The sequence below is a fragment of the Columba livia genome, chromosome 10 (assembly GCF_036013475.1).
Source record: "Columba livia isolate bColLiv1 breed racing homer chromosome 10, bColLiv1.pat.W.v2, whole genome shotgun sequence".
Classification (NCBI taxonomy): domain Eukaryota; kingdom Metazoa; phylum Chordata; class Aves; order Columbiformes; family Columbidae; genus Columba; species Columba livia.
In genome coordinates, this window is record NC_088611.1 from 17,293,391 (window position 1) to 17,314,037 (window position 20,647).

At 40.2% G+C, this 20,647-nt stretch overlaps 1 protein-coding gene across 2 annotated transcripts in view; it reads left to right on the top strand.

Annotated features, from left to right (window-relative positions):
* The window catches only part of FHIT (fragile histidine triad diadenosine triphosphatase), a 537,196-nt gene that overhangs the window by 340,270 nt on the left and 176,279 nt on the right, over window positions 1–20,647 (top strand). The window lies entirely within an intron of this gene.

The window sequence follows — 20,647 nt, forward strand, 5'->3', positions numbered from 1 at the left end:
TGGAAAATGCACCAGATTACTTGTTTCACAGTAGAAGATAAAATGATACAGGTAACTCTTTTCCTGAAAGGACTGTTCTAGAAATGACTGTAAATTCCTGAGCAGTCAAGCACTCAGCCATACCTTATCCTGCTAACAGAGCATAATCCTCGCCCTTCACATCTTTTAAAGGCAAGAGCACTGCTCAGGACACAGTCCTGGTTTTGCATTATCAAAAAACCCACATTCTACCTTAAATGCATTGAAGTAAAAATGGGTATTCATCTGTCATTCACTTGGTGCCTAGATGCAAATTGCACCTGTGATGCTTAAAATCCTGCTGACTTTCACACAATTCATAAATCCCTTATTATTCAGCTGAGATGAAATGCAGTGACAACGAAGTGTCATTTACAAAATGACACAGCTATGTTTTCTTAGGAGTAGTCACTGATGATGACTCAGGTTTCTTAGGGTAAGGTCTTTTAACAGTTTAATTCATTTATTGGTGTAATGTGTCTTTCTTTTGGGAAAGAAGTTGCTTAATTTCAGTTGCATGTTTGTAGAGAAGCACAAATTATTGCTTGGCATAAAGTACACTCTTTTATTTTTCTCTTTTTTTCTCCTTGGCTATGTTGCTCTTGCACTATTTCTTCCATACTACATCTGTTTTTCTACAGGATTTAGCATTTAGGATGGACTTGAGGCAAACTGTTTGTGAGGGTGAGAACTGGCAAGTTTTTGTGTTTCAGTACAGTTTCCTTCTCTTGCCTGAAATATTCCTGCACGCTGTGGGAAGACCTTGTCAGGATATGTAAAGGCATAACTCAATCAACCTTCACATCATATGTGTATATGCCACAAAATGGAATATTAAAAAAATCTAGGACATGGCAACTACTTACTGACATTCGATGATTTACAGGAGTGTATCTGGAAGCTAAAATAATGTGTAGAAGGTATGGATTAAATATTTAAGAGTTAAGAGACAAACTGTATCTTTAGCATCTATGCCTGGCTGCAGGCATATGGGAAGTACATGGGAAGATGAACTCGAGTGGTTTTATCTCTGAGGTTTTGTAGTGCAAGCTTTCCTGTGACTCATCTACATGGGCAAAAAGCCAGAGCTTTGTTAAGACAGTGTAGAAGGGAGTTGGGTGGGTGACTGAGCCGCAGCATCTGCCACACAGACCCCAGGGGGACTCGGGACCCCACGGAGCTCCGTGCCATACGTAGAGGGACTGCTGCTGCAGTGACCCGTGTAAAAGAGACACCAAAGACAGACAGGTAACAGGTCTCTCAAGGCAACCTACCTGGCAGTCAGTCCGTAATTCTTAAGTAGAGCCCTAGAAATAACAGAGCATGTTCAGTATAATAAAATTGCTTGGGCCTTTCTTGGTTAGAGAAAGTCCTTAGCCCAGGACATGAATGATAATTTCTTTGCAGAAGAGGAGCTCGCTTAAGCTATTATTAAACTGGCCTAGTAGTGGGCATGACAGCCTTCAGGTTTTCAGGAAGCATGAGCTGGCCTCCAAAAATTATAAAATTGGTTTAATAAAATAGGAGTTTGAGGGGAAGGAGGAAGGCTAACCTTGGACATATTGTTGTTTGTCTTTTGGTTTCTGAACATGTCGGGTGCATTGAAATACAATTTTAGGTTTTTCTCATCCATCAGGAAGATTAAAAAATTGCTTTGTGTTTTCAGTAAAAGCAGGAATGTTCCTGAAAGCCATTGATCCCAGCAACCAAGGGGAAAATTCAGCTGTTGCAACGCTAAGTAACACTCCAGGAAGGTCAAGCATGAGACTATTCTAGTTTGTCTTCTGATCATAACACTCTTTGAGACATGCTATATGAGTGGTCCAAAATGGATTTGACCCATGTAATGTACATTTCAAAAGTAAGATTAGTGCTAATAAAAACAAAAGCCTTTACAGGGGACAGTAGAAATCTCTCTAGCAGAGGCAGGTGCTTCTACCAAGCACTTATGGCAAAGTAGGCGTCTTGTAACGGCTTAAAGAACACTGATATCTGGCTCATTGCTTCTTCTGTTTATTTTTTCTTTCACTTTTGTTTTTTAGTTAGCTCTTTTTTTCTTCTCTTGTTGTGATTTAGTTTACATGCCATGGAAAATGCATTTTATTTCAATATTTGTAGCAGCATGGCATGCATGCAAATAACACTTTGTTAGATAGTACCTATTCAGCAGTTGTAGGTGTGTGACCCATTTTTTCATCTTAATTTGTTTGGAGTGAATGGAAATATGTAAAATGATTAAGAAAACAGTAACAGAACTACTATCCAATTAGAAAGGCAGATGTATTTCAAAATGAGAAGCTTAAACTAAAAGACCTAAGCAGTAATGACCCCTGCTCCTTTTACCTAGCCCTGTTATGTTACATATTTTTGAAGCATGCTGCATAAAAGAAAACCTGCCTTTTAAGAAAGGGCTCTGTGATTGAGTTGTAGAACCTTCTGCTTTTGTGTAGCTGCATGTTATCAAGGACTGAGGATGATGTGCAGTTATTAAAGTCTAGAAAGAGAAGGGTTGGCTGAACAGCATTTGCCTTGGGATTTAAGAGTGAAACCTCTAGATTTATAACATGCTAAATGTAGCATCTAACCTAGTCCCTTGCTTTAACTATTTACGCAGTAGCAGTGTGATAATACAAGCAGTTTTCCCTCACCCTTTCCCCAGACATTAGTGTTTGTAAGCAACCTTCAGTGTTTACCTCTTTGTTTGGACTAAATAAAGAAACACAGGGAGCTTGAACTGAGGTCAAGAGCAAAGCCCGTCAGCATCCATTTTCGTAATGGTACCAGCATTGAAGGAAGGAAAGTTTAGCTTGTAAAAGACATTATTTGATGCAGCTTTGAGTCTCTGGAGAGGAAAGCAATGCTTTCCGTAGTGTCACCAGAAATACCTGTCTGAATATGAAAGAGGTTGTTTAACTCTAGGCTCAGGGCTCGTCTGGCTTAGCAGCGGGCACAGAGCTAAGGCACCTCAGTCCAGAGTGGTTCATCCATAGCCAGTGGGCAGAGGTACTTCCATGGGAAGAAAGGATCTCTTAATAGATTATTTAGGGACCCAGTGTGAGGAGTCTTCTCCTAGGTGCCTGATTCTAGAGGTGGAAAGGAGTGGGCAGTTTTACTAGCACATAAACCAACTCATATAATGCTCCAGTGCCTTTGACTCCTGCTCCTTCAATATGGCAGTCTGGCTGTTGAACTCCTTTGCTTCAGGGTTTTACTGAAAATGTGCCTAGTTCATTCCAGTTGGGCTGTGGTTTCACATTTAGTGGCAGATTTATGGTCTCGATGTTTCCCTGGCTCCTGCTCTCATTTCCATGTCACCCATTGTGCTGTGGCAGCACAACATGGTGACCTGGTCAAGGGACTTCCCTAGCTGACTAGAACCTATCATGTGGCCCCCAGCCTCACAAATACAGGCTCAAAATGCTCAAGAGATTTTTCAAAGCACTTTTTAAAAGGACAACCACATGAGCGAAGAGCGAGAGATGAGGAACCTCTCTGCAATGGGAGATGCAAGTGGATAAATTGATTTTGGGGGGTTAGCTGGCAGGCTGGTGGCAGGGCTGACAGCAGAGCTTTCTGCCCGGTAAATTCTGTTTTCCCCCAGCAACAGACTCTGTATTTTCATCTTCTTTGACATTAGCAGTCTGTATGAATAGTTATGGTTATTCTCTTTGCACTTCCGCTCATGTTCTGCAGAACTTAGAGAATGGATTGGAATATCTTTTCAATTTAAAATGACTTGTTCTCAGTAAATCTCTGCTCAAAGGCATGTTGTGAATGCTAGTTAATCTAACATTTCCTTCTGGCTAGCATGTTTTAATTATAAAATGCAGAGCCCCTGGAAGATGGTTTAGGATAACTGATTAAAGGATATTTCTGTGCGTCGTAGCTACCATTAGACGAGCAGCAGGGTGCGGTTTTGGAGTGTTATATAATCTCAACTGATCACTAATGCAGATATAAAAGGTCACATAAGGTTTGACCTCTTGCAATTCCAAATGCAAGAGCCAACACCCAAGTGGCTTTGTTCTGAACTTTTTGGTAAAAGATTAGCTCCTAAGCGAGCTCCCGGTTCACTCAGCGGTGCTGCATCAGACCACAGCACATGTGAGAAGAGCCACGGCTGCTGAGAATCTGAACTGCTGTTACTTTAAGGAGAAAACAGGGCTATAGATAGAAATATAGATAACATTTTTTAATTGTCTTTCTATGGTGTAAATTAATGCAGGTTGTTGCAGTGTGTAGCACGGTGCATGTGACATTCGCTGGGCTGCAGGTAACTGTGAGAGTAACCAAAGTACAGGAGAAGGCAATTGGCTTCCAAACCTGTTGGCAAAGACCAGTGTTTTCTTTGAGGGGTGTGTGAGTGCACCCAGCACAGTGGGACCTTTTTTTTTTTTTTTTTTTTAAATCAAATTCTTTTTTAGATGTTTAGAAATTGCCAGGAAAAAAAAAAAATAGTAAATAACTTTTATTTTGCAGCTGGTGTTTCTAAGTCCTGCCAGTAGCAGAGGCACGAAGAGCCTCTGGGAAATGACCACAGTTGATAACTTTGTCCCTTTCAAATTACTTGTGGTAGGGGTCAAACCTAAGGTCCCAAATCTTATCTTCTGGACTGCCTGAAGGAGCAGGTGGCCCTTCTGACAAGTGAGGAGGTAGCAGGTTACTGAACCACCTAAAGGGGAAGGAAGGGAAAAAAAGAGAGAACATACTGTATATACATTGATATATGTGGACATGTGCTATGTATGCATGTGTACATACAAAAAACCAAATTGATCTATTATTGGGTGTTGCTCTGTGGCCTTTCATATAAAAGTAGTCATTTAATATTCTCCTCTCTGTGGAAAATCTTAGACTTGTTTTATTATTATGTATTTTTTAATTTACCAAGTAAATATATAAATAACTGGAGCAGATATATTATTAATGCAGAACACTTATTGTGTAAGTCACTGAAAGTCACAGATGTGTCATAAAAATAGATGGCAATCAATAATTACAGGAAAATGTTATTTGTTTCTTGCAAAGCTGCAGCTATAAACTCCCCTTCCTGCCAGTAGGAGTGTTATTGCCAAAGCCCTGCATAGGTAGTTCAGAACAGACTGTATCATTCACAGTTTTAAAGAAATCGTCTTTTTTAAAGTAGCAGACTTTCAAGCAAATACAACACTGTCCTGTATTTCAGATCTGGGCTATTTAAAAACAAACCAGAAAAAGCTGACTGGACTATGAAAGTGGTGTCATCTTTGTCTGCATGGAAATGACTATTGCCTCTGCATAATGTATGTATATCTTTTGGCCACTGTTTTCATTATTTTTCTCATATAAAAGTAGTAATGTAGAATGGAAAATGGGATTTGCTGGAGGTTGCTTCTTGCTGTAAAGCTAGAATTTGTTAAAGCAGGCTTGCAAGCCAAGAGGCGTGTATGGTATTTAAGTGATCCTGTAACTGCACTGTTCGATAACTTGAATGACATTCAGAAAGCCCATCTGTGTGAAAGTCATGTCACTTTAATTACAAAGAACAGGTATTAAAATAGTTTTCTGTAGCAAAAAGGAGTCAGTGCTAGAGCCCTGGACCTATTTTCTTCCTGTGCTAACAGACATATGTGCAGATTTGAAACTGTCCTTGTTATTGTGATTGTCCCTTTTTCCTCACCACCAATGCCTTAGTCCAGTTACTGTATTGACAGAACTGCTATAATTACATTAACTAAATATGTTTTTGAGCATATTGGCTTGACTGAGTTGATGGCTTTGATTTTTCTTAAACGTTTTTATTGTTTTGGATCAGTGTGTCCGATACTCCCTGGGTCCTTTGAAAAGAAAAAGGAGCTCGGATTTGTGGTGTGTACTTGGACCCATGGAAAATAGGTGTGCAGGACACCCCATGGAGAAGCCGCAGCCACAGCAGGTCTGGGGTGTTGAGTCAGGGAATTGATTTGGCCAGACTTCTGCAGCCTCAGCCAGCCCCACCAGGTGAGGCAGAAGTTTGTTCCTTTCCACTGCCCGATGCAGGTTATTCCCATCCGTGAGACTGCGCAGCCCCTAGAGCCTGCCCGGGCAGGACTTCAGGGTTTAACCCGACCTAATTTTCTGCCAGACAAGAAGTGTTGGCATGTAGCTGCCACCCTGTTTTCACAGGTATACAGTTTCTGTGACTTATGAATCATGAAGTATGAAAAAAAAAAAAAAAAATACAAACCCAAACTGTTTTGATGTGCTTTTTGGCATCTTATTTCTTTTCACAGATTCCTTATTACATTTTGACAGGTGTCTGACACAAGAAGCTGTCAATACTGTGATTTAACCTTGGTGCACCACCTCCAATTTCAGTGCTGAGGACTGTGAAACAATAGATCTGATCTGAGCTGTTGAAACTTCAATAAAGTTGCCTTTTTTTTTTTTTTTTAAGAGATGCTTATGTGTGTAGAAGAGACTTTTTCCCCTGATGTTCAGGATAGAAGCCAAATTTGTTCACATTTTCTTGATTTGTAGGTTGTCTTTTATGAAAACTATTTTCAGAGAAGTCAGCTCAGACTAGCCTGTCATCTTGCACAGAATACAGTAAAAGAGAGAGTTGTTTTGCTACTTCCTTATGTAATGGTAATTTAACCCATTATAAATATCTAAGCTGCTAATACCAAAACAGTATTAGAGGATGTTACTGGATGAATGTGAAGCAATACAAATAGGTATTTTTTTTAAACAACGTAATCTCTCAGAAACCTGCAGTGAGTCAACTCCCATCTACCTGGGCCCTGCAAATTTGTTTTATTTTGTCCAATTTCCAGAATTTGTGGCTAACAAAGTATACGGATCTCATTCTATTTATCTGCTCCCCCTCCTTGTCTGCCTTAAGCTACTGTGCAGAGCTGCTGCTCCCCCGTGCAGCGGCAGAGCCCGTGTTTAGGAAGGGCTCAGTAGATTATGTTGCAGCCAAAATCAGGAGGGACACCAGACATTCAATAGCCCGAGGTCCTGAGTATTTTCTGTAGCAGGAGCTTGGCTGTATGAGACTTGACTCCAAACCCAGCAAATAAGTGTCTGCCACAGATTTCCCAACCCAACTTCCAGCCTTATTTCCCTTATTTCCTACTGGGCTGACGGAGAAGCACCTACTACAAGTCATTAGTGCTCCTGGAAATGTGATACCTGCCAAACTGAAGTCTGGCACTTCAAAACTATGTTGCCCTGTGTCAACTCTAAAGTATCAAAGATGATGTTGTTGTCACCTGACAGTGTTGGTAGGTGTTGTAGAAGGGGCTGTCATCTGGGCTCCATTGATCACACTAAGCAGCTTCTTTACTTTCAATTACTCATGGATGTCAGGCAGAGAAAGAACACTAGAGAGGTATTATATGCAGTGGCACTTCAAAGGTGATTACTCTTTCTTCCTATCAATCATGTTAAGGAAATTCTCCTAGTGCACTTGATAATCCTATTTTCCTTTGAAGAAAAGAAACAGTGTTGATTCCAAGCTAGCCATAGAATTAGCAGTGTCATTACACATTTTTGAACTCATTAGACTGTACTTAGTATGCCTGAGATATAATGCATTTGAAAGGCAATTTCTCCAATGATGATATGAAGTGGATAACAATTCTTCTCCAAAACAAACTGCAGATCAACTCATCAGTCTTTTTTTCTGAGATTCTTAAGTACAAATGCTTCGCAGTTGTCTAGCTGTATGACTCAGGAGGGGTTAAAATTAATTTACAAAAATAATATAGGGATACAGTAGAGCAAGTAACATAGCATGCGTTTTGATTCAGTGCAAATTTTTCAAGATTATTTCCTAGCCTGTTGTGATGGTACAATTTTCCATTTTTAAATCATGGTACCTGCACACTTGGATTAAATTCATGATCCACCATGCAGCCAATCTATACAGAGAGTTTTGTTTACTTTGAAATCAATAGATTTAATAAGTGTGGGGTGGAGCAAGATTTGAATCTTAATAAAGATAAGGAATTTATTGTCAGCCCTTCCTACTAGGTTACATCTGTTCTCCTGATGCTTTTCATACCATCTGTTTATTGAAAAAAATACACCCAAGTTATCTGCAGCTGAAACATTCAGGTGGTACCTGTGGTGCAGATTGAAAGAAATTTGCAAAGGACTAATGATTCAGATCTGATGGCTCTTCTTAGAACAAATCTCGGCAGAGGCTGCTGGGTCTGCTGCAAAAAGCGGGGTGCCTCCAGTCGACCTCCTCAATCATATGTTTAGACTTTTCTCCCCTATTCATATGCTTTATTTTACAACCCATTCCTGATTTCTTTAATGAATCTCAGAAAGCATGAGCAAAGGAGCCCCTTGGGCTTTGTAGAGACCAATAATGTCTGTGTAAGTGAGCTCATTTGATTTCCCCTTGGGCTTGATTATGCACCTCACAAAGCAGAAGCTTCCCCGAGGGGTCAGGAATTCTGAGGGGGGAAAAGAACTCGGACAAATCAGGAAGCTTCAAGCAAATCCCCCTACTTCCATCCCATGGGCAAAACACGTGAGTCAGCAGTGTTCTGAGATGGAAAAGGAATGGCTTGCTTTGAGAGATTTCATTTGTTGTTAGTTCATTCACAGACTCTGCAAGGTTTGGGTGCTACAGTCAGGGTCTTTTACTAAGAACATTTGCAGTTTTGTCTGAGTGTAGCTGTTGGGAAACATTTTCTTCTTATTCTTGCCTCAAGGCATTAGTAAGCTGATGGTAAATACAACTGGCTGCTCTGTGGCATGACCAGGATCACCAACATCGTTGGATTTCCTGGAATACCTAATATCTCATAAACCTCTATCTGATTTACATAATCAATTTACAGGTAGAGAGGTGCCACCCACCTTCTCCTTCATTTCCAAAGTCTGTGATTCCCTGCCTTTGTGAGCAGGGTATTAGTATATCAGACTGACAACTGAGGATGCTGAGACACAGAGATTAGATGGTTGTCCATCATAAGGAATTGGAAAGGCTGTGAATAGCACTGAGTCTCCATCCCTTGCTCCAACTGCTAGATGTAAAGGTCAAAACAAAGGACAGCATGTGGAGAAAAAAAGATTTGAGCCAGCTTTCTCAACAGCTTTTGGTTGCAACACGTTGAACTGTGATAACACAAGCACATCACACCAGTTGGGCAGAAGTGTGAGATCTGCAGAAGGTTGCAAATGTTCTCGGTGTATCACAATTATAGCCATGGCAGTGCTAAACAACACTGTGAAAATGCAAGGTTGTGTAACCTGCAAGTTCTCACATCTTTGCTGTGCTGGGGTAGATTTTGGGTAAAAATAGGAAAGCACAGGATAAAAGGAAGGGATTTGGATCGCTCCTCTCCTTGACAAGTTCTATTTATGCTTTGGTCAACTGAAGGCAGTCAGAAGTGAGGCTCAAACCCTTGCCTTTGATGCATTAGTGAAATGCCTTAACCACTCCCTGCTGTATCCTCTGAATATCTAAATTCATTGTTTTTCTAAGTGTTTTGACTGCTTGTAATTGCTGGGAGCAACCCTTCCTCCAGGGCTGGGGACAAGAACCTGCACCCAGAAATTAGTAGCTGCAGTAGCAAAGACTCATTCTCTGTCCCTGTGAGCTGCTGCCAGCAGTGGCTAATGTAAATGCTTCGTGAGTCCTCTTGAATTCTTCTGCCTTTGGGAAATATCATAATTCTTTCAGGGTTTGATAAACACTGAATGAATCTCTTGTGGCTCTGTTGACAAGTAGTTTGCAGTGAAGGTGTGTGGAGCTGAGCAGAGATCACGTTCTGCCAGTCTGCCGCAGATCAGTGCTCAGCTGCCTCTGCAGGAAGGAGATGAAGATGTTGAAGAACCTAAACTTGATTCATTCATCCCATTGTCATATCCCATATTAGCAGGCCCCTTTATTACTCAGGGTGGTCATTCTTGGTTTCATGAATGTTAGGGAGGAGAAAGTCAGACTCTTGGCAGGATGCATATCTCTAGAGGACCATTTAAACACCTAGACGTTTAGGAATTTTTTGTTAGTGACTTTGAAGCAGGTTCAAAGCTTAAATCTTACATAATGTCTTTAAACTACTTTTAGAGAGATGTGTTGATATTAACCATGAATATATAATACCAAGAAAGGTAAAACTACCTGGAGAAAATGTGATTCTGATAGAGAGGATAACAAACAGTTCCATCTTGTCCTAGAGCAATTAGTTAAATACCATGTGGGCAGCGTGCCCATGAAGGGCTCCTTGCTTCTGCAGCAGTCCAGAGGTACCTGATGATGAGCTGGTAAGTGGTAAGCAAATACCTGTGTGAGCCATCATCTCATCTTAGGATGTGTTGGAGTCATTGGCTAATTATATAAAAGAAAATACCTCTCTCTTGATTCAGGTGGGATTTCAGGCTAATAGACTAGGGGAAAAATGCTGTTTAAAGTATCAAGTGCCTGATACTGCTTAAAATGATGGGGGAACATGCGTGATTAGAATGATATATTTTGCTTTCACTTTGTTACACTTTGATGTCCTTGTGCTTTTAAGGCAGGCGCACAAAAATGTATCTATTTTCTCCTTCTGTGCCGGTGTGGAAAACACTGCTGACTGTTTGCCCTCTCTCAGCAAAAGATGAGAGATGCCTTAAAAGAAAGCACTTAATCATGGGCCTTACTATACAAAACACTGGCTTTATCTCTGCTTTGTTGTTTTTTTTTTTCCCCTACTAAAATAACAGAAGTTACAGTTGTTTTGGGACAACTGCTTCCAGAATAATTATAGTTAGTACCTTTGCTGGTAAATGAATGCTTTCTCTGGAGCTGTGACTATAGTGGTTTCTGGTTTAGGGTTAATGAGAAATCACATTTAAAAAATATCAGAGTAGCTTTTTCTCCCTAGATTTCACATTTGGGAATTAACCTAGATTGTATTATCAACATAATATATCATTAAAATAATGACACTAAATGATAGTTTACAATGTTCAGTACACGCTGAAGTGGAAAAATATAATTAGCACATCTCCGCTGCAACTCTTTATTAGTTGGTGTAACACCAGCGTACATTCTGGTAAGGACCCTAAATCACAGCCTGTATCACTGCAGTCCTGCTGCTGGTAGATAGTCACAGCCCTTAGATGAGAATTAGCAAGTTTTCTGTGCTACTTGCTTCTCCCACCCTCATAATCAGGGGTTATATTTTACTGTGGCTCCTTGATGGCTAGAAAACGTTGCAGCATTCAGGGGGAGCCACAGAAATGAGTTATAAACTGCAGTAGCAGCAATATTCAGGGGTTTTTTCTATGTCTTTCCCTTTTTTCTTGTCTTTTCAACCTTGAATTAGTGCTTATTTAAAAGAAGTGATAGTGAGGTGAAAGGGTGGGGGTCTGGGACAAGACTAAATGGACAGGTGACAGCAGAGAAATAAATGAGGGATGGAGTAAAGGAGAATGAATGGTCAGAAAGGTTCTGAACAGATAGAAATGAAAGAAAGAATAGAGATGGAAGCAGAAAGGAAGGAGACAGGATGATGTCTTCAAAAATGAAATGAAATAAGGCCTTCTGCCCCCATCAGCCTCATGGTGCCCCTGAGCTGCCAGCCTTGTGTTGTTATTTTGCAGAGCTTATTTGTGTGACAGGATTCACAAGCGGGGTCTGACCCTGGTCCTACAGCAAGCGGCAGATTTGCCGATGAGCTCAGTAGGACCAGTGCTCGCCTGGTCCTGGTGAATAAAGAAACTATGTTTTAAAAGACGCCATGACCTTGCAGCTCGCATCTGTGCACCAAAGTGACATTTTGCACTCCTAGTACCAGTAACAACATGATACCACAATGGAAGGAAATTACTTGCAGAAAATATATTTTTCTCCTTTATCTCATGCAGTTATCATTATGCAGTGAGGTACTTGAACACCATTGCCTGGCCTTGAAATTAGCTATAGCCATAAATCAGTCCTGTTGCTGAGAAGGTACTGCCAAGAAGGTGGCCAGCATTTGGAGTCTAGCAGACTGTTTCTCCAGGGAGGAGAAGCCAATGATGCAGTCTGGTATTTCTTTGCTGCCATCAAGTTTATTCCCAAAGAAAGCAGCCTGTGACCTGGTTCCCCAGACACATTAGGCAGCAGATAACAAGACTACTTTTCTTTGTCTATGAGGCAAAGCCTCTTTCTTGGTTAATGCTTTGCTCAAAGGCTCCATTTGTGGTCTCCCAGGGCAACTTTTCCAGTTCTGTTCTTACTGTATAACTCCGGGGATGTTTCTCTCTGTCTGACACTTAGAAGGTTTAAGGTGTTTCTGTTTCTCTTTCCACTTTCTACATACATACACCTCTCATGACAGTAGTTCCTAGCAAAAAATTCCTGTTTGCACAGGCAGATTCCTAAATAACCTTCCCTGAGGTCTGTATTTGTTTGGATGAATCAGTATTGTTTCAATTATTCAATAATACTTTCTAGCTGTTTCCTACATTTAGTCCAAATGAAGTGGAGCTGCTGAATGTTTCTGCTTCAAACAGATTTCACCTATAATAGTAGCTCATTGACTCAGTTCCTAGGTTAGTTATGTAGAGGCAGGTGTTTTCATTCTAGCAAAAAAAACCAAACCAAACAAAAAGCAGGAAATCCATTAAAGTAAACAGGGATATAAAATGCTAATTTCAAAGTGTGTTGCTTAAACAGAATCCTCCAAATGGTTCTGCTTTTGTAATGAATTCAGTAAACAAACCAAATAATAACCAAAACCAAACACACCAGAATGGTTAGTTGGACACTATTTCTGTCACTGAGCAGCTTGCCTGTTTTCTTAGCGCAGAGTTTAGGATACAGACCTGTGTTGGTTCAGATATTGCTTGACTATACTCTGCTTTTCCCTGACACATGTGTGAGCTGGTCCAAAACTCCAGTTTTGGCAACACCTGTGCTGCCACCCTTTATACATTTTCAGACAGCGCAGAAGAAGATGAGACAAAGCACAAAAACTGTCAGGTGCTGTAATGACGTGTGTTGGAGGCCTGGATTGTGTCTCTGTTAAGCATTTCGCACAGCAAATGAATCCTGGTGTTCCTATATCCTCTTACTTATTTTCCTGTGTCTCCTAAAACCCACTGAGCTAGAAATTTGTTCCTTCCATGTTACTGGTGTCAAAATGATAGGACTGTTACAAGGCCTATTTCAGCCGTGGTTGGGCATTTCTGATTTAGCTGAAGTTATTTTCACGGCTCATTAGGACAGCACAGGAAAAGAGGGATCTCAAAACCAAGCATAAACACTTATATTCAAATCAATATGGGCTCCTCAGGTTCACAGTAAATATGTTGTTCCTAATAAGATGACCCTGAACTTTCAGAAATGAGCTGGAATTGTACAGCCTCATTTTCCGTGTGTAATAATGGACCAGTAACCCAAATATATTACTGAAGTCTCTTTCTGTAGCTTGATCACATCAGACGATCTTTCTTATTTTCCCTTTTGCATTGCAGAAAACTAATTTGAAATATAATTATGTTGCTGCTGGATAACAGCGTGGCTGTGCGGTTGCCTGTGAGCACAGTGATCACCATTTGCTAGGTGACATTGTGCAATATTATCTCCTCATCTATCAGTGTCTCTTCCTCTCTCATACTTGCACAATTCAAGCTAATATCCCAGAACCTGCGTAGTGGGTAACGAGGGTTTATGCTTGTTTATTTGTTGTTTGGTTTATTTTCATCCCAGGTCAGCACCCATTGCTCAGTGCTACCTTAATAAAGGAAAAAAACACCAAGGTTTATAATCAACCAGTGGTTTTATCAGCACAGAAATAGGAGTGATTTTTTTTTTTTTTCTACAATGCTTTTAATATTTTATAGAAAGGATTTTTAAAAAGGTCAGTTGAAAATGAAAGCTGAGTTGTTTTTTTCCTTTAAAAAAAAAGTAATGTTAGCATTGACAGAGGGAGAGTGCTTTAACGAGAGCAGTTCAGTGAGGGTGCCTGTTTTTCTGCAGTGTACTGTCTGAGGGGTTGATTCAATTTCAGTCTGTGAAAACATCACTTACTTGGCATGCTAAAAACCAGACTTTTTATTTGTTTTAGAAGAGTGCGACTTTGTGACACCTGTCTATGCCTCACTGTTTTCCTTTCTTGCTTTGTTACACGTACCCCTTGATATGTCAGGTTTGTTCTGAATGCAGTGCTCCAGGACTGGGACCTGCACGAGGAGCACTTGAAACGCCAGGTCTGTGGTGCACAAAATGCAGCTGCATGGTGTCCTGTGTGTGGAACGTCACAGGGAAGAGGGCTGTAAATCTACAGGGGTTTCAGTGCCTGGAATGTATTAACATATGGATCTCCCTGCTTCAGTTTCTACAGTTTCTTCAGGAAAACAGGAGACATTTTCACTTGTAATGCTACTTGTTGTGTGTCCATGCTTTCTGTTTGAAGAGATTCTTTCTGGCTGATTCTTATAAGTAATTGGTGCTGGGTTTAGGATCTTTATTTAAAGGCAACTCTTTCTTCTCCTCAGGAGATGAAAGCCATGCTTGAAAGCTATGTCTTTGAAAATGAGTTTCTGCTGTTGATGGGTCACTAGACGTGGTTACCCTAAGAATCAGCCAAGCCTGTTCTACAGACTGAAATTATACCTTTTGAAGTTTGAAAAATATGTCAATATGTGTACTAAATTTTGCAGTTGGAAGAAAACAGCCTGCTACTTGAAGCCTTTCTGGGTCTCTGGGGAAAAAAAGACGGAAGACCAAAATCTTTGATGAAATTATGGGGAAGTCTCAGGAATGTCAGTCTGTAGTTTATCCTTTGCAGCTGGCAAAACAATATTGACTCTTGGCAGCTCTGTGTGCACAATGCACCCAATGATGAGACCCAACAGGGCCCTGATGCTACAAATGTCTGGGTTTATAGCCAGTTACTCCAAATTATCATCATTGTTCTATAGAAAATGGCACATCTTTCTTTTGAATTCTGCTTCTCCTTAGCATCTGCTGTTAGCTAGAACTCATCCACTCTCCAGATTGGTATAGGAGTCATTCACTATGGCTCTATCAAATATTACAGCTTCCCCATTATGATGACTGCAATGTGTTCTTGTGTCAGAATTACATAAAAACACCTCAAAGAGGCTTTCAGAAGTTTTCTAATCTGTTCCCTGCTCCAGTTCAGAATCGCCTGTGCCTTTGTCACAAGTGTGAGGTCCCACAATCTCTTTGAACGCATCTACCCCAGAGCCCTTCTGGCCATCCCCCAACAGAAAGATTTTCCTTTCTCCAGTGGCCACTGTATGCTATAAGTTTAAGCTCATGTTTTCTGGCCACCAGACACAGGGAGAACAGTGTCTCCTCTTTGCGACAGATGCTTATATATCTCAAGATGGTTATGTTCGCATATTTTCTTCTTTAGGTTCCTGTAGCCCGTTACCAGTGATGTCACTTAAGATTTTTATTTGAAACCTCCAGCACCCTCCTTAGGCAGAAGACATTTTAAAGAGCTCAGTGGTCAATGATGTGTGACTGTTCATCATAAATGAACATCATCAATACAGATGTTGTACAGGCTGACCAAAACCTGATAAAAAAGAAAAATCTCTTTATTTTCAACGTTATTTATTATATTTTCCTCATTAAAAATGCTCACATCTTCTAGACCTTCTTTCATATAGCATGAAAGAAATAGCTGCCCTCATTGCAGTTTCTTTGCCAAGTGAGGTTAAAGATGTGCAAGATCTATAATTTTGCTATAAAATCTTTCCAAGCTCATGATGTCCCTTTGTGCACAATTGATATGTGTTGGTTGCATCAGCTGTGCCAGGCTCCTTTGCCTCCATTAGCAGACATGTGAATTAAGAGAGACATTTCACTTTGGCCAGTGTGTGTTTTCCACTCTCCTGCTTACAGGGTACTGTGCTTATTTGCTGTAATGCCCCCGAAAATCTTTCCTACTACAAAAAATCAGGAACAATAGCCTACAGTGTGCAACTCCCTGGAGTTTTTGCTGCCTCAGTAACTGGGTAACTTAATATTTTAACTTCTGCCACTTCATCTGCTGTATTTCCTAGTACGAGTATCAATGTGGGGGGTTTGTTTGTCTAGTTTGTTTGGTTTGTTTTGTTTTTTCCTGGGTACCAACAGAGGATAATTCACTGTCCTTGCTGTTCTTGCCTACAGCAGAGTAATTTCAATATGCCATTCTTCCTTTGGCAGAACAGGAACAGATGACACTCATAAAACAGATCTCTGTATTAGTCCTCAGCCCTTCTCCCACATCCCTGGCACCAATAAGATTTATTATTCTTTTAAATATCTCCTGGCAGGCTACTCAGAATGTTGGAAAGATTATAATAAAGGATTTCAGTCTTAGCACAGACAGTATACTTCACTGCTCAAAAAGAGGGGTGAACTATATGCTTCTGCCTGTTAGGCGAAAACATAAAGGAGAAGCATCATGAAATTATGGATAAGCAAGATGTTGTGTGGACCCTAAGGGATGACCAACAGTCCTGGCTGAAATAGCCAGCAAAACAGTTGTCTAAGCCAGTGTAGTAGCTTTACACTCCCTAGTTGTTACTGAAGGTCTCATCACACCATGTCTATGGAGTCGGAAAGTACCCACAGAGCCCAAGGGAGACTCTGTGTAGGAGAAGTAGATAGTGTGATATGGTATTTACTGCTCATCTACAATGCCTCTGTTCAGAGCTTGAACCAACAGACCTTCTCTTTTCCCTCTGCTGTTTCCATACTGCTCTATTGCTAAGGTTGGATTATTCTTCTTTTGGATTATTACTTCTTTTATATTAAGAAGGTAATAACCAGTCTAAAAAGCATCTGGACTTTCTATAGAGAACAAGCAATTAAATATATTTTTGGAGACTCTAGAATTTCCAAATACAGAATCTGGAGGACTCAAATCAAAATCTAAAGCTTTTATTGCCAGTTACTTCTGTAGACACTGATATCACAATTCTGCCAGTAAACGCAGTGCTCCAGAGTTGCTATTCAAATTGAGTGTGTGAGTAAAGCGATTTAGCGATTTTGTAGTTTCTTGAGCTTTTTTTTTTTTCTTTTCAGAATTTAGGATCTCCAGAGGTTATTTCATTTAGAAGGTAAGATTAGTTCTTGTTCTGATGGATCCTTTGATGCATTGCAGATTACTCAGAGAAAAACAAACAAAAAACCCCAGCCTTTCATTGAAGGAATTGGCCAGACATAATTTTGCTGCTTGTGCTACCATGACACAGCCCTGGGTTGTAGGCCAGAGTGTGTCTGGTCTGCTCAGACATATTTGTTCAAGATTGCTGCAAAATGTAGGATGCTCCATTCTGACAGCATGAAGGGAGGTAGGAGCTACAGTACTGTGTGAAATCCAGTAGTGAGAAAATAAGGTTTCAAGATCCATGCAAATATTGTCACCTTTGTAAAGCAGCCTTCAAGACAAGCGAGTCATTATCAGTGAACAAACAGCCAGTCGTTTACTGCACACAGCGGGCTCCCTGGCGAATATGATTAATGGCTTCGGTTTTAGAAATTTCCTTCAGTTGTGTGACATTTCAAGGGAAAACACAGGGAGAACAAGAGTGGTCCTTTCCTTTTCTAACACTCCTAATTAAATAGTGACTGTAGCTTCTAGTGCTCAGGAGAACACATATCCCTTTCTCAGAAGAGGAGTGTTGCAACGTGTTGCCTACTCTCACAGCTTCTGTTTGCTCAGAGAACTTGAATGTTGCCATTCTCCAGTGACCTTGGGCATTTCTCTGTAGATCTTCAGACTTCCCAGGTTAGTCACAGCCCTCAAGGCACTTGGGTTGGCTTCTCCCATAGCCAGAACTTTTACAAGGGGGCAGTTTGAGGTCCTTCCCTGATCCACATTTGCATCTTCCTCAACCTCTGTTTGCAGTCTGAGCCCTAAATTGCGTGCTGCTCAGAGCAGCCATCTGTTCATGAATGGAATAATGTATAGTTTGCACATCCCATCATATGTCTTCTGACATCCCAAATGTGCCTGTGAATCGTGCAGTCCAGTGGCCCCAATAGCCCTCAGAGGCTGCAGGTGCTCAGTGTCCCCAGCCTGTCTCTAAGCGTGGTGTTATCTCCAACTCTCTCCTCTCCTCCTCCCTGCCAATTGCCCTGAAATATCTGTGAATCTTTATGTTGAAACTGTTCTCAGCTAAGGTTTATCAGACCCTGTTGTTCAAGGTCAAAACATTTGGGGATGGGAAAGGCACGGAGGAGAGGCTGGTGCCCAGAACAAGGGACAGAGAGCATGTTTATTGCCTGGGCTTCCTCTCGTTGGGAGATAAAGAGAATACTTTTTCTCCAGAGCATGCACTAAGCAGTTAGAACACATAAAAATTCAGGTAAAACTTAAGAGTCTAAGGGAAAGACGTTACTCTTCTTCTTTTCTATTGGACAAAATAAACAGCCACAATACTTCGAGAAAAAGATGCATTTCTCACGAGACGCAAGCTTTTATTAATGTTTCTCTTGTGAGGTGTGTAATACTAATAGGCAGTGTTCGAATTTTCCACAGAACTCTTTCAGGAAAAAAGTTCCAGTTATTAGTAAGCGGTGCATAATTTCTAGACATCTGTTAAAGTTTTCCCAGTTTAGCTTCTTGCAAGTGGTAAATGTCACACTGCCCAAGGCGGAGGAGAGGGTGAGGTTTTTTCCTTTGGAAGTCAATTCTTTCTTCAAACATATTTGCAGTATGTTAAGAACATTAACTATTTCATCGTATTTCTTCATGTTGTGAATAATTTAAAGGGAATTCAACTCTGTAATCATATTACAAAAGGATCTCGTATTCTGTTGTTCTGCAGTTTAACAATATTTAAGGTCAGTGTGTGGAAAGTATTCATTTCAACATTTCAATAGCCAGATCCTTATGAAAATGCTTTTGGTCTGCCTTGAAATGCAGTGTATTTCATACCCGTTTGAATCTAAGAAATGCTTATTTAGTAAGACACACTTTCAGTTGATTTCAGTGAAAATATACAAAGTAGTCTTGAATTAGGGATTGCTTTCCAACTGTGTGGAAAAAAATATTGTTAGCTAAGGGGCTATTCTTTCTGTGCTATGAGAAAACCCAAATATTGCTGTATTTTCACTCCCTTTGTAAAGAGAGCCCATTTTGTGTGATAGTGTATGATTAAATTTATAACTTTTTTTTCCAGTGTGCCCTGCTGGCACCAATATGGAGACACCTCCAGAAAAAACTGAACAGAAATAGCTGATGTGCTGTGATTTGCTAAACTCACTTTCTGTAGTAAAGAAACATAGATTGCAGGGATAATTCAGATACGGAAGAGGACCTTCTATTAGACTACACTGGTGGTAGGTTTCCAGTTTCTGCAGTTTCTTTTTGCTAAGGATCCAACCCAAAACAGGATCTTTTTTCCCTAAAAGATGGCTCAGAAAATGTTATACCTCCTGTGATACATTAAAGATGCATCAGGAAAAAAATGGCAAAGTAATAAGAAAATAGGCAATGTTAATAGATTTTGTTGTGCGTCCCTGAGATGTGTCTGGTTTTGCTTCTCTGTCAGTGGCAGCTGCTTCCCTTAGACTGCAGTACAACCTATTTTCCTTGGTGAATACCATTGCAGCTTGTTTACAACAGGGTTGAAATCAGTGGCATGATGGTATAGAGAGCGTGCTGAAAACCTTCACTGTGTACTTTTAAAATGCATGGTAGATATTACCATTTAGGATGGAAGGAAATGACAGAATAGAGCAAAGCAACTATGGCACATTAGTCATAGTTACACTCCTTCATTACTGCTTCAAATTGAAAAATGCCAACCACTGCACAGCTCACTGAAGTAAGTTCAGAGAGAACTGCACACATTCAAAGGTCAGAAAAAGGAAAATTATAGACCATATTGTTTTACTGCCTCCACATAATGATATATTTTTTCTTTGTCTTACTTTCCAAGTTGAAAAGATAGAGAGATTGTGCTAGAGAATGAAATTTTAGAAATTAAATTTACTTGCAATGCAACAGCTTTTTTATTTGAGTGGAAAGCTTGTCAAGCAGAGCTGTATTTATAGGCATCCTTTGGGAACTGTGCCTTACAAGGTGAGATTTGAGAAGCTTTGGCGGCTGATTTCTGGATATAAGGCAGGGTAATTTAGCAGGATAGTGGGAGTATTTGCCTCTCCTACCTACCTAATTTAATTTACCTTTTTTTTTTTTTAAATGAGCTATAAAGCATTTTCACTTTATGTGATTTCCATGTTGTGGGATGTCATTATTTTGCACACTGAGATCCTTCCTAATTCTTTCTATTTTATCAAATAACATGTTTCAAAATTCCACTATCCAAAAGTTGTGTGGGTATTTTTTTCTTGTTGTTGTTTGTTTGTTTGTTTGTGCACATTCTGTTGTGATGCCTACATGCTCTGGGACTGCATCTACTTCGAAACTGAAAACACATATGACTTTGCTAAGAGTATCCATGAGCTAAACATTCATTTATTGTTTTGGTTTTTTGTATTAGGTTCTTCTGGTGCAAATGTTTTTGTTTCTATGAACTTCATAGTTAATCTGCCTTAGTGCAGTTTTGACTGAAACTTGCTATATATCATCGGATTTCTATCTGTGCTTATGGAAACAGACAGATATAAAATAGACATGAAATGTCTGCTCTATTTCTGGTTGAGGCTATTGTAATAATTATAACTGTGGCATGGTCTTGA